Source organism: Python bivittatus, unplaced genomic scaffold (genome assembly GCF_059951505.1).
Source record: "Python bivittatus isolate LINGU-HERP-01145 unplaced genomic scaffold, Pbiv_v1 ctg000610_np1212, whole genome shotgun sequence".
Lineage (NCBI taxonomy): Eukaryota > Metazoa > Chordata > Lepidosauria > Squamata > Pythonidae > Python > Python bivittatus.
The window spans coordinates 48,593,917-48,606,268 of record NW_028277088.1 but is presented as its reverse complement, the minus strand read 5'-3'; the positions used below and the strand labels follow the sequence as shown (position 1 = coordinate 48,606,268).

Below are 12,352 nucleotides of genomic sequence, written 5' to 3'. Positions count from 1 at the left end.
TTGTAGATTTTTGATAATTAAACCATGGCGGTTTTATTTTTGCAGATTGAGTGATAGGGTAATATAAAATGATGCAATAATTAAACTTATATTTATATTAGTTTTTGTAAACAAAATATGCAGAAGCTTCCTGCACAATAGTAGGTCTCCAGTAAGGCCTCTGACACATAATAAATTACACAATTACCTTCTTTGAAAGATTTATTATTAGCCACTGCTGGGAAGAAAAATGCTCCCATGTATGTAGCTGCAAAAAGCAAATTGAGTTTGTCTTAGCACAATCATTTTTGCCTTTTTGTAGTAAAGATAACTCAGATTCATTTTTGACACCATACCACTAGAAGGACAGATGTCACTGTTCTAGAAAAAAAAACCCCAACTGTCTTTAGCTGTAAGTCTAGTTATCATATGGGCAATGGTGATATGAGTGAGCACAAAACTTTTTTTTGGTAGTAATTTTATTAAAAATTACAATTGCAATGATAAATACTAATACAAACTAAAACAAAGCAAAAAAAAATAGAAGATGCAGAAAAAAATAGAAAGAAAAATAGAAAAGAAAGAAAAAGAATATAGTAAAGAAACAGAAAAGAAATATATGAAGAAATGACTTCCCTCTTCATCACAAGTATAAACAATTTTAGTAACTTATCACCTCCTCTTAAAATACAACAAATGAGCCCTTCTTCTCATATCCCATCTCTTATCTATAAACAAATCCATAAAGCCTTGTCATTTCAGCCCTGATGTCAGCAAAAGTCCATTAAGGGTTACCAGAGTTAACAACATATCTGTTTTAACCTTGATCAAATAAACCAACTTTATATTCCTTCCTTTTATCTTGATCTTTAATCCCTTCAAATAATGTCCTAGAACTTGATTTCTTTTCATTTTTCCTTTGTCCCTTCTCACAAAATTCTTCAAAGTTTTAACAAGCCTCTTTTGTAAATTCAATATAGGAAAATTATCCAAGTCACTCTCTTGGTTTATTGTTTGTATATCCCTTTTAATTATTAAAACATCAGTCGGTTTCTTTTGTATGTCCAGTGTAGCATCTTTTCCCATATCATTCTTGTAGCCTGTCATTTTTAAATCCACTTTCAGATCTGTCTCAATCTTGTCAGGTAAAACTTGTTCCTCTTCCATAATATCTTTTAAACACAATCTATCTATAGAGGCAGACACTCTTAAAATAGTCCTTAGTCCTATTCTTTTGCTAAGGATTGAAGGAAACTCACCCAGTATTTTCAGACTTCTTGACCCAAAGGTTCCTAATAGCTAAAAAGCAGTTAACAAGCAATTTCTGAAAGTGATTAGAAAAGGAAGTTTGTGAATCCAGTGTCCTTAAAGGCACCGACTGTGGCTTGGGCAAGATGGCTATTCTCTCATCTCCCAGAGCTCTAAACCCATCAGAGACCGCTATCTTGTGGTCTCTTCATAAGGAGCAACTGTCTGGAGCACTCGTGGGAGACCTCTAGGCCTCTCCTTGTCCAGAGAGGAATTACAAACAGCTAGTCTACTTGCCAACTCTTCATTCTGCTGAGGTTGTTGGCTCTGTTTTTAGCAGAGCCCTCTTCAGTTCACCATTTCTTCCCCAGAAGTTCATGAGTGAGCATAACACTGATAAACAAAATGTATTCTGAATCATTCCAGATCTGTGTGTCTCTCTACCAAATGGTTCAAACACAACCACTGAATAGAGCAGTTCAGGAGACAGGCAGACAGATAAGCATAATTACCCTCACCAAGAGCAATTACAGACTTGAAATATTACCATATTCAAATGGGGGGGGGGGAGGAAGGCAAATTTCTCAAAATATTATACATTGCACCATTGTGAACCAAACAGACTAATTCCCTTGCAACTGGAAATCATAGCTAGTAAGTAAGGAAGGCACTAATGCATTACTAACGCATATTTTGAAATTTTATTTTTCAAACCCAGGGAAAAAAATGAAACAAATTAAGGCACAAACTAAAGAGATAAAGTTATAATAATCTATGCTGTCAATCCAATTTATTGCTGCTGCCCTCTATTTCTAAAAGAATGAACACCCCTATTTTGCATGCTCCTACAAATGGAATACAAAGTAGAGTCTAGTGACGCTTTGAGTGCTTGCCCATACATACACACTTCAAAGAACTGTCTGCTTCACTGATATGAAGCATCTTCCATGAATACATTACATTTCACCCCACCTACCCTCTTTGTAATCACAAAGTTCTCTTTGACACTGACTTGGAACCCAACTATGCTTCAAATAAAACGATTGAAATCGATTGGGCTTAAGTTAGTGACAACACTGATTTCATGGGTTTACTCCAAGGATAATTAAGCCTGTGTAATTTGTTTTCTAGTCTCATAGCTGAGAAAGAACTGGGTGGAGTTGAAGAAGGGCTTGATGGAGAATGGATAATAACTTAATTGAGCTTTAATTATTTGCTGCAAAGAGAGTGGGAGCCATGAAGATGATTCTGACAGGCTAAACTGCTGGTTCAATATACTGCCCAACCTGACCTCTGATTAACCCTGGGAAAAAGTCACATAATTGCAGAAGGTGTGAGCAAACCTGACATATCTGATCATCAGTCCCTGTAGTGGATATGATCATCCTCTAATCCCAAAATACAAACTCTGCCCAATGCTATAAGTGCCTCTTGCAATGCTAACTGACTTAACTATTAAAGGGGCAAACAAGGGCAAAAGTTTTCTTGGGTAGTTAACAGCCTAATCTTGTTTAGTCAGTCAGTGAGTAAAGCAAGATTCCTTTCTTACTCCATCAACAGGCAGCAAACCTTAAGTAAGGTTCCAGCTATGCAACAAAATTACTATCAGGTTAAATCAGTGCTTCCCAAACTTTTTCCTTCATTACCCAAAACCACTTATCAGAAAGTCCTTTTTGCCCAATGTAGGTAAAACACTTTAAATCAATTTAAATGTCCCTGTTGTGATTGGGTAATTAGCTTGTGTGCCGTTACCCAAAGAAAAACCACTTTTATCCAATTTTGGGTAATTTACCCAGGTTTGGGTTAAACAGACACAACATTAGTCATATAGTTATACCGAGTATGAAACAGACAAAAGAATAGCTTCTTGGACTTGATTTCTTTATATAGCATAAATAAAGAGTGGGGAATTTCCACTCAGGTAGAAAATCCTCTATTAGCAAGACCCAGGACCAGATATTTAGCAGAATGCTAACCAGCCAAGCAGAGGAATCTGCAGGACCCTATGCTTTTGTCAGCATTGCACTTCATGATGCAAGCTCCAAGCCTTTCATATGTTTGTGATGTGTCACAATGCACATACAAAAGGAGCAAAGCTTGTGTCATAAGAGCTGCTCCCCCCCCCCGCTAACACCCTGTGGACACCTCTGGGAGTGATAAAAGGGAGACCTGACATCTATGTCTGGAATAAATTGAACCCAGTGGAATTATTGTTCCCTTCTAGCTTCTGAAAATTCTCCTGTTACAGCTACAAAAAAATTCAGTTATAAATACAAGTACCAAGTATGAGCATGAATCCTTACTAATCTCTGCCCCCCGCCCGCCACCCAGGGAAAACTTTCTGTTGCTACTATTCATTCTATTTAACACACTATTTATCATAATAGTGCTTCAAAATATTTCCATGCTATCTTTGATGGAACCTATTTTAGATTACAGTATAATACATGACATTTCTATCATGTTGCATTAGTTCTAACTGCAAGTTTATAACTTGTCAAATATATGATGTCTGACACTCAAAGTAATATGCTGCAGCAGAGGGAGAGAGAGAAGAGACTGAAGGATTTCTCTACCAAAGACCAACTTCATCAGACTCACTCCATTCAACATGATCATTACAAGACCTTAATACATTAAAACCTTCTGCATGAATTTTTCTCTTCCCATGTCTTTTTTTCTTTTTTGTTGACAGTACATGCTATTGGACATCTACAACTGATATTCTTTAAGTAAAAGTTTTGACTGCTTATCACATGGAGGTTGTTCAAAGAATCCATCATTACAACCATCCACAGGGACCAGCAAGATGGTGAGAGAGCCACTGCATACATATGGAACCAGAGTCTGCAAAGTTCTATGTCCTATGTTTCCATAGTGTGTCAATAGTGAGCAAAAACAATACTAATTTAAATGCTTTAGCCAAAGTGGATTTAAATATTCTCAACTTCACTTAAAATAATCTGTTCATCTACTCAGTGTCATTACTTCTGTAATGCAATGTTCCAGTACCTTACACTTAAACAATGAACAAAGAGATTGTTTTATTTCAGACTGGATGGTTCATATTGGCAAATAAGAATTAGCCTCCTTTTTTATACTCATCCTCAATACAGAATTCTTCAATTCAATAATGCACATTTGGATCAAGAATGATAGTTCATCTTTCCTACATTCTGACATGTTTTGATAAAAATTCTACAAAATTATAGAGTTTGGAATTATATACAAAATAAAATATGACTGAAAGGGAAGCTTTCATCTCTCATGGCAGCAAGGGCTGTTTTTGTTGATACATATGGAAAAAATTAGACTCAATTATATGTTGTGCTTTGGCACTGGGGATCCAACTTCACCACAAACTTTGGGTTTTTTTTTTTTTTCCAGAGATACCATTACAGCAAGTTCTGCTCCTGAACATTTGAACTCCAGTCTTGTAACAGTCATTTTTGTAGTTCAAAAATTGCTTGAAATGATCTGTGTTACAGTGGTACTGCATTTTAAATGCTAAAAAAGGGTTATCCCAAGGTTACTCCTATAGACATTAGTAAGGCTACATAATCATCAGATCATAACAAACTAAATAAAATGTATTTTCATCTTCTAGGCTTGTTTTAATTTTCTTCATGTCCCTTTAAAGTACAGTCAAAAGGGTTTTTTTTTCTTCAATCATTGATCATCTATTTGTCAACAGTCAACAGTCAAATTGTGAAGATATGTTTTCTGACTTAAGAAAAACTAAAAAGCTGCAAGACTAACTTAGCAAAATTAAGCAAGAAAAGTCAAAATATTATTTAAAGGTGCATGCATGATTCATGCAGGTTTGTCCTGAATTTCCAGTATGATATGCAAATTCAGCCAAAGGGAGTCCTGCATCACGGATGGATGGTTTCACATTCCCCAAATCCCATTCTTAACATAGCCTAAATTAGGACTGACTCATCCCCACTAAATTCAAGAATTTGCTCATTTTTTGTTGGAAAATTCTGTTGTTGATATATTGTTTAGTTTTTTTTTTATAACATGGATTCTTTCTACATTGTGTTTGATATTCATGATAACTTTTATGGCCTTGAGTTCCAGCCATTTGATGTTCTACTACTACTTTATTCAGTTCCAGATACTCAGAATCATTTTGTGGCTTAACTGGCCTCCTAAATTATAAGGTTAGTATTTATGGGTATAGTTAAGCTAACTGAATTTTCTTCCTTTAGCACTCTGGAAAGAGCAACACATCACCTCACTTCCTGATGGACCACTTCCCTGATTGTTAACTGGCCATGTACTGTGCATGCTATTTGAAGTTGATACTTTCATGAAATCTCAGAAAAACTATTAGAGCTTGGTATATCATGAAACCTATTAAGCTGGGTTAAAGACATCAACTGAAACTAAGCAGGAAAGTACATTATTTTCATATTCTTTTCATCATCAAGGAACATTTTGAGCCACCTGTTCCTATGGTACTGCCAGATATTTTAGCTGCTGTGTAGGGGACAGAATGCTTTTTTCCATTCACTGCAAATATTTCTGGTAGAGAAGCGGAAGTCTTTTTATGGCTGCTGGATTACAATATTAAATAATGTAATCAAGATACCATCCTCTTCCGGAAGTATTCTTCTAAGACCATTAGCATTTTGGTGAAGACTGAGGGGAGGGGGGCACTGTGGGAAAGCAAAAGGAGCAGAGATGTAATATTTCTGGAAATATTGAAGAAACAGGAAAATAACCAGAATTTTTTTGGGGGGGGCAGTATTGACAGAAAAATCAAAATATATGCCATACTTAATTTTACTACCCTTTCCAGGTACATAGTCATTCTGTTGCTATACAAAAATGCATTAAGTGTAGTTCAATTTGGTCAGAAAAGTATATTTTGTTTCATTCCAGAATAACTGGAATTCCTTAAAATCTTCCATATAGAGCTAAAATTGCTAGATAGATTTTATTGTGGAAGACGTGGGTTTAAGCAAAAGGACTGCATAGATTTGGGTGTCTTCCTTCCTTCCTTCCTTCCTTCCTTCCTTCCTTCCTTCCTTCCTTCCTTCCTTCCTTCCTTCCTTCCTTCCTTCCTTCCTTCCTTCCTTCCTTCCTTCTCTTGTTATCTTTAATACTTTGTTTTTACTTTTGTCTTTATCAGAAGATCTCTATAAAGATGATATGCTGGATCTGATCCACTGGTAGCAATGCTTTAGGAAAAAAACAGGTTAAGCAATTCAGTCATGTCTTAGTCAGATATCTGCTGGTTTTGGACCAAGCCAAATACTTAGAAGAATTTGTGCTTCTTCTCCATGCTTCTGCCTGGGATCTTTCCATGCTAAAGGAAAGGTTCAGGACAGATGAGATACCAATTTCCTCCTATTCCATCCTTCCTCCCCAAAAAGAGAAAGAAGTTAAAGAGAGTTTGGTATTCTATCACTGGGGTTTTGCAAGCATTTGCTACTCCTGTGTTCAACTCAAAAGATTGCCCCATTGCTTCATCTACTATACCACTACATAAGCTGGGCTTTTTTCAAACTATTTCTTTGTTAATAAAACTGTGTTTCACAGAGATTCTGCTGTTATTAAAAATTGTGAAATTGCACCGAGCAATTCAAGGTCATCATTTCTCATTACTTTGGATATTTCTGTATGACTTGGAGCATCTCCTACCCATCCTTTAAAGTCTCTTATATCCTGATTGCATGTATTACTGCAAGTTGGAAATGTAGACAGAATTGGAAGAAAAGAAGAAAGAAAAAAATGAGACCAAGAATGTCCTTAATGTGTCTCAAGAAAAACATATGACATATGTCTTACAGAGCATTACAAACGAACAATCCAACACATTGAAATTCTCATCTAAAGAGAATGTTACAGTAAAAGCAGTATAATAAAATTTAATACAATTTAATACTATTTATGCAAAAGGGCCAATTTCCAGTAACATCCTTCAATTTTCTCTTGAGATTAATTAAAACCTAACAACAGTGCCATTTGTTCATTTCAAAAATTCAGATAAGATGAAATTTACTACTTAGTAGGAAGCTGATCCAACTGCTTTTTTTCAGCTACTACATTTATTGATAATTCATTATTTGAAAAATGGATGTTTAAACAAAAATAATTGTAAAACAAGTATTTGGAAAGAAAAATACAATAAATATACACTTTTTAAACCAAAGGCTATAAGCCAGAATGGTATAGGAGTTATAGTTTCAGAACACGATCATCAAGACCAAAGTTTAAGATAAAATTGGGCCAATTGGTATCAGCTTAAATCATTTTATAGAACTGCCATTTTGATACAATACGGAATGGGGAATGAGGTGTACCAGTATGAACATAAAGCTAAGAAAAAAACAGTAAGGCAGGATGCCACCAATTGATGTAACCTCTAACTGATAACTCAGGAAACTGCAGAGGAACCAAAATACAAATATCACCCTCAGCAGGTATTATATTTCACTATATGGTACATTCTCTGTCTTGTAATTTGTACTGTAGAAATTTTTCTACCAAAATATATATATGCTGTAGTTCTTTATTAGTATTTTTTGTTAACGTTAGTTTGAATCAATCCAGTTTTCTATTTGGGAATAAATAATGCATGTGATATTGTTTCCTGAAAATAATCTCTAGGATTCAAATACATCCCTTTTCAGAATTAATGATAGAACCAAAGTACAAAAAGTTAATGACAGTATTAAAGCTCCATCACCAAGATCAATGGGTGAGGATCTGGATAGCAGGGCTGGGGAAAAGATATCTTTCTGGGACACAACTTACACAGCCCCTTGATAAACATGTTTCTTCCAACCTCTGTATCTCTGAGGCACAAGAAAGACACAATAATGATTGATTTTTGCATACTTTAAAAAAATATAGTAAGTAACCAGTGCAGGGTTTGCTGATCCTGATTAGGGCTGTACTGTTGGAAAAAAAGAGATATAATACAGTCTTCATCCTGCTGCAGATCTGATCCAGACTGGGGACCTTATTGTTATTGTCCTGGCTGGACTATAATAATGCAAGGATAAACAGCAACTTCAGGAAAAGGGAAAATGGGGCTGAATCAGAATCATGGGAGGAGGGAAAATGCAAGGGTTAAAATGTCCCATCTGTACACATCATAGATTTAATTTTATCTCTACTGGTGTGCCTGCTGTTTAATAATATAAAAAAGCATACACTAAAACCAATCACGTGATTAAAATGACACCAAATAAATTGTAACCTATGTTCTTAATCCCAGAGATTTTAATAGAAGACACTGAGAACCTCACCCTCCCACCCTTCCTTGTACAAGATTTCAATGAATTTCACCTTCTACTTTGCTGAGGCAGAATTAAGCTTCAACCACCACTGGCAGATGTTTCCCTCGCTGTTTAACATTTCCAGTAAAAGTATTAAAAATCCATTCCACTACTTAACCAATGTTTGTTAGCTGACATTTAACCAAAAATTTCAGTTCTACAGCCAAAGACTATTATAGTGTTTCTTATCCCATGCACAATAACCTGATTGTATTGAACAATGGTTCTCTATCCTTTCTTATAACTTCTAAAGGGTTTTTCACATTGACTGGTATTCCATCTGTGAGCTGCCTGTAACAGACTACTCCTAAATGATGGCAGGATGATCTCCCTAGGGGCTATCTTACGTGTTATAAATGTCTCAGTACTACCTACTAAGAGAACTAGGGGGAGACTTGAAAATCTGGGCCACAAATCAAGGATGAAAGAAAGTTTGAATGAAGACTATTTTGAGCTGATTAAAAAGTACATAGGTACACATGGAATCATAGAATTGGAAATGACCTAAGAGATCATCAAGTCCAATCCCCTGCAGACTGTAGCATCCACTACACTATCCCTGATAGATGACTATCCAGCCTCTGTTTGAAACCCTCTAGTGAAGTGGAGAAACCACTCCATGTGGTAACCTTCTCCACTGATCAACAACTCTTACTGTCAAAAAGTTCTTCCTAATATCTAATCTGTATCTATATCCTTGAAGTTTCATCCCATTAGTTCTAACCTTACCCTTTAGAACAAGTGAGAATAGGTCCAAACCTTCTGCAATGTGACAGCCATTCAGATATTTGGAGACAGCTATCATGTCCCCCTTAACCTTCTCTTTTGCAAGCTAAACATACCGGTCTTTTAACCGTTCCTCGTAGGACTTGGTTTTCATTCCTTTTACTATCTTAGTAGCCTTTCTCGGGACTTGCTCCAGTTTATCAATGTCCTTTTCAAACTGGGGGGTGCAGAACTGAATACAATACTCCAAGTGACGCCTGACCAAGGCAGAAAGGAGTGGGATAATCACTTCCTATGATCTGGAAACTACCCTCCTCTTGATGCTCTTCTTTTGGCCTTCTTTGCAGCTGCATTACACTGTTGGGACACGCTGAGCTTGTGATCCACTAGTACACCCAAATCTTTCTCACATGTGCCGGCCTTGAATCAGATTTTCCCTGTCCTATGGATGTTTTTGTTTTTCTTATCTAGATGCATGATTTTACATTTCTCCCTGTTAAATTTTATTCTGTTTGTTTCTGTCCACTGTTTAGCCTTCCTGAATCTTCTTGAATGTTTTCTCTCTCTTCTCAATTGTTAGCCAATGCTCTTAACTTTGTACTGTCTGCAAATTTGGTAAGCGTTCCTTTGACTTCCTGATCCATATCATTTATAAAAACATTGAACAGCACCACAGAGCCTTGTGGCATCTCATTCAAGATGTCTCTCCAGGTAGATTTGACACCATTTATAACTACCCTTTGAGAACAATCCCTGAGCCAATTGTGGATCCACTTAACAGTTGAGTTGTTGAACCCATATTTGACCATTTTGTTAATAAGAGCTCTATGAGAGTTTTTGTCAAAAGCCTTGCCTTGCTGAAGTCAAGATATACTACATCCATGCCATTTCCTCAATCAACTAGGCTAGTAATTCTATTGTAAAAGAAGATCAAGTTAGTCTGGCATGACTTGCTTGGCATAAATCCATGTTGGCTCCTGTTAATTAATGAATTCCTATCTAAGTACTTACAGACATGCTGTTTGATAATCTGCTCAAGGACCTTGCCCAGTACCAATGTCAAGCTCACAAGCCTGTAGTTTCCTGGGTCCTGCTTCTTCTCATTTTTGAAAACAGAAACAAATAGGGCCTCACCTGTTCTCCAGGACTTCTTAAAGATTACAGTGTGTTTCTGCAATTATCTGTGCTAGTTCCTTCAGTACCCTAGAATGTAATTTATCTGGCCCTGAGCTTCAGTTTACTTCCCCCCAGTGGCACAGAAAGGGTCAATCCCCATATAATTTCTAGGCTGCAGTTTTGATACAAATTCACTGTTCTTCATAACAGAATCATATGTTCTTTATACTGCTGATGTGTTTGAACTGAATCTAAGAGGAACTATAATGACCTGTAAGTCCTCAAGTTACTTTGTCCTCTAAGATCCACTTGTAGCTGGAATACCTGCAACTGCAACTATCTCAGCCATTATCACACTTTCTCAATGGGGGACAAAGAGGGAGATGTAAGTGCTGTTGATATTGGCAGACTCAATAGAGCAGCTCTGATTTGACTGACTGGCCTCTTTTCCAAAAGGGAAACATATAGTATGGCCAAGATGATCAAAGCCACTTTACAAGATTCTACTATATCTGAAAAGGCAGATGCACTTCTGCATAATGTATTCTTCTCTGTACAGGAACATACAGGGAGCACTGGGTCCCCATTTCCTCTTCCACAGAGAAATGGGTGACATCAAAAATGGGCAATATTAAGAAGAGCCTGTCATGGTTCATGTTACAAAAGATAGAAGTTGCATTGTATCATTGTCCACCACTAAATATTCTTTTCTTTATTATCAGCTTTTATTAATACAAACAGATGACCTAAATAAAATATATGCCTGTAAAATTACGGCAAAGATAAAAAAATTTTTAAAAAAAGATAAAAAAACATAGTTGGCACATTGCTAAACTTAAACAAGGAACCATACAATTTAAGAAATGGTTTCATTTTGAAATGATCCATAAAAAATCATGTGTAGATACACACTCTTTCCCTGTGTAAGAAAAATAAGAACTATATGAATTGAGTGAAGACCTGGTACAGCATCCAAGACTCAGCAGACCATAGTGACACCAGCCTGGAGTTTAGTTTAGAGGAGTTACACAATCAGTGGGCTTATCAATAGAAATTTTTTTTTTATAAATATGGGAAGACATATGAAAGCAGCATCTGTAATGACACCACAATGATGACACACATGCAGTGACATAACCACACCATGACATATTTGCTTCAGTATCTAAGTCACAGATTTGCATGAGCCATCATTTGCTCCCCTTTGCCCCCCCCCCGCAACCATCTGTATTCTAAATCCCCAATATAAATTCCATTCAATGGAGAATAGAGCTTGGCTGTACACTGGTAGTTCAGAGAAGCAATTCATTTTATGTATATATTGAAATTACCAGTCAAATTTTATTTAAAATATATGGTAAAGTTTAAAATGTTTATCTTCTACTAGCATTTTGATGCCAAAAAATGTCCATAGATCTGTTCAGTTAAGTTTTGGGTTAAGGACTACCAGTATTTGCCAACATTCTAGGTATTCCATGGACAACTATAGTGAATGCCAACTTCAATAATTGACTGGCAGGCAAATGTAATATATCCAGGGCTATGCTTCTATTAAGCCTCAGTGAAAGCAAATTTTGTGAAAGGAAGGGTCTTTCATGCTTGACTTCAGACAAGATCCTCAGCTTGTATTACTGAGTGTGACTGCAGACTTCCAAAGCTCTGTCCTTGTCTTTTTTCCAGTTGATGACTTAGGCATGTTTATACTGGGGCCCTGTGCTACTTTTATGAAACACAATACAGTCATCTTATGTAGAACCAATTGTATCTAAATAAATGATTACATCAGTATAAAGAAAAGATACACCCAGCAGATTTAGATCAGCTTTCCATATTGCCTTGGGCCATTTTTATTGGGAAGGTAACTAGTAAGTGTTTAAAAAAATAAATACAAATAAGTAACTTATTTACTTTTCTACCAGTTAAGAATGAGAAAAAAAAAAACAAATCTCAGGCTACCTATTGTATATCTTTGACTATATACTGCAGAA

General features: G+C 36.2%; 1 protein-coding gene across 6 annotated transcripts in view; it reads right to left on the bottom strand.

Annotated features, from left to right (window-relative positions):
* The window catches only part of BBS9 (Bardet-Biedl syndrome 9), a 205,660-nt gene that overhangs the window by 33,617 nt on the left and 159,691 nt on the right, over positions 1 to 12,352 (bottom strand). The window lies entirely within an intron of this gene.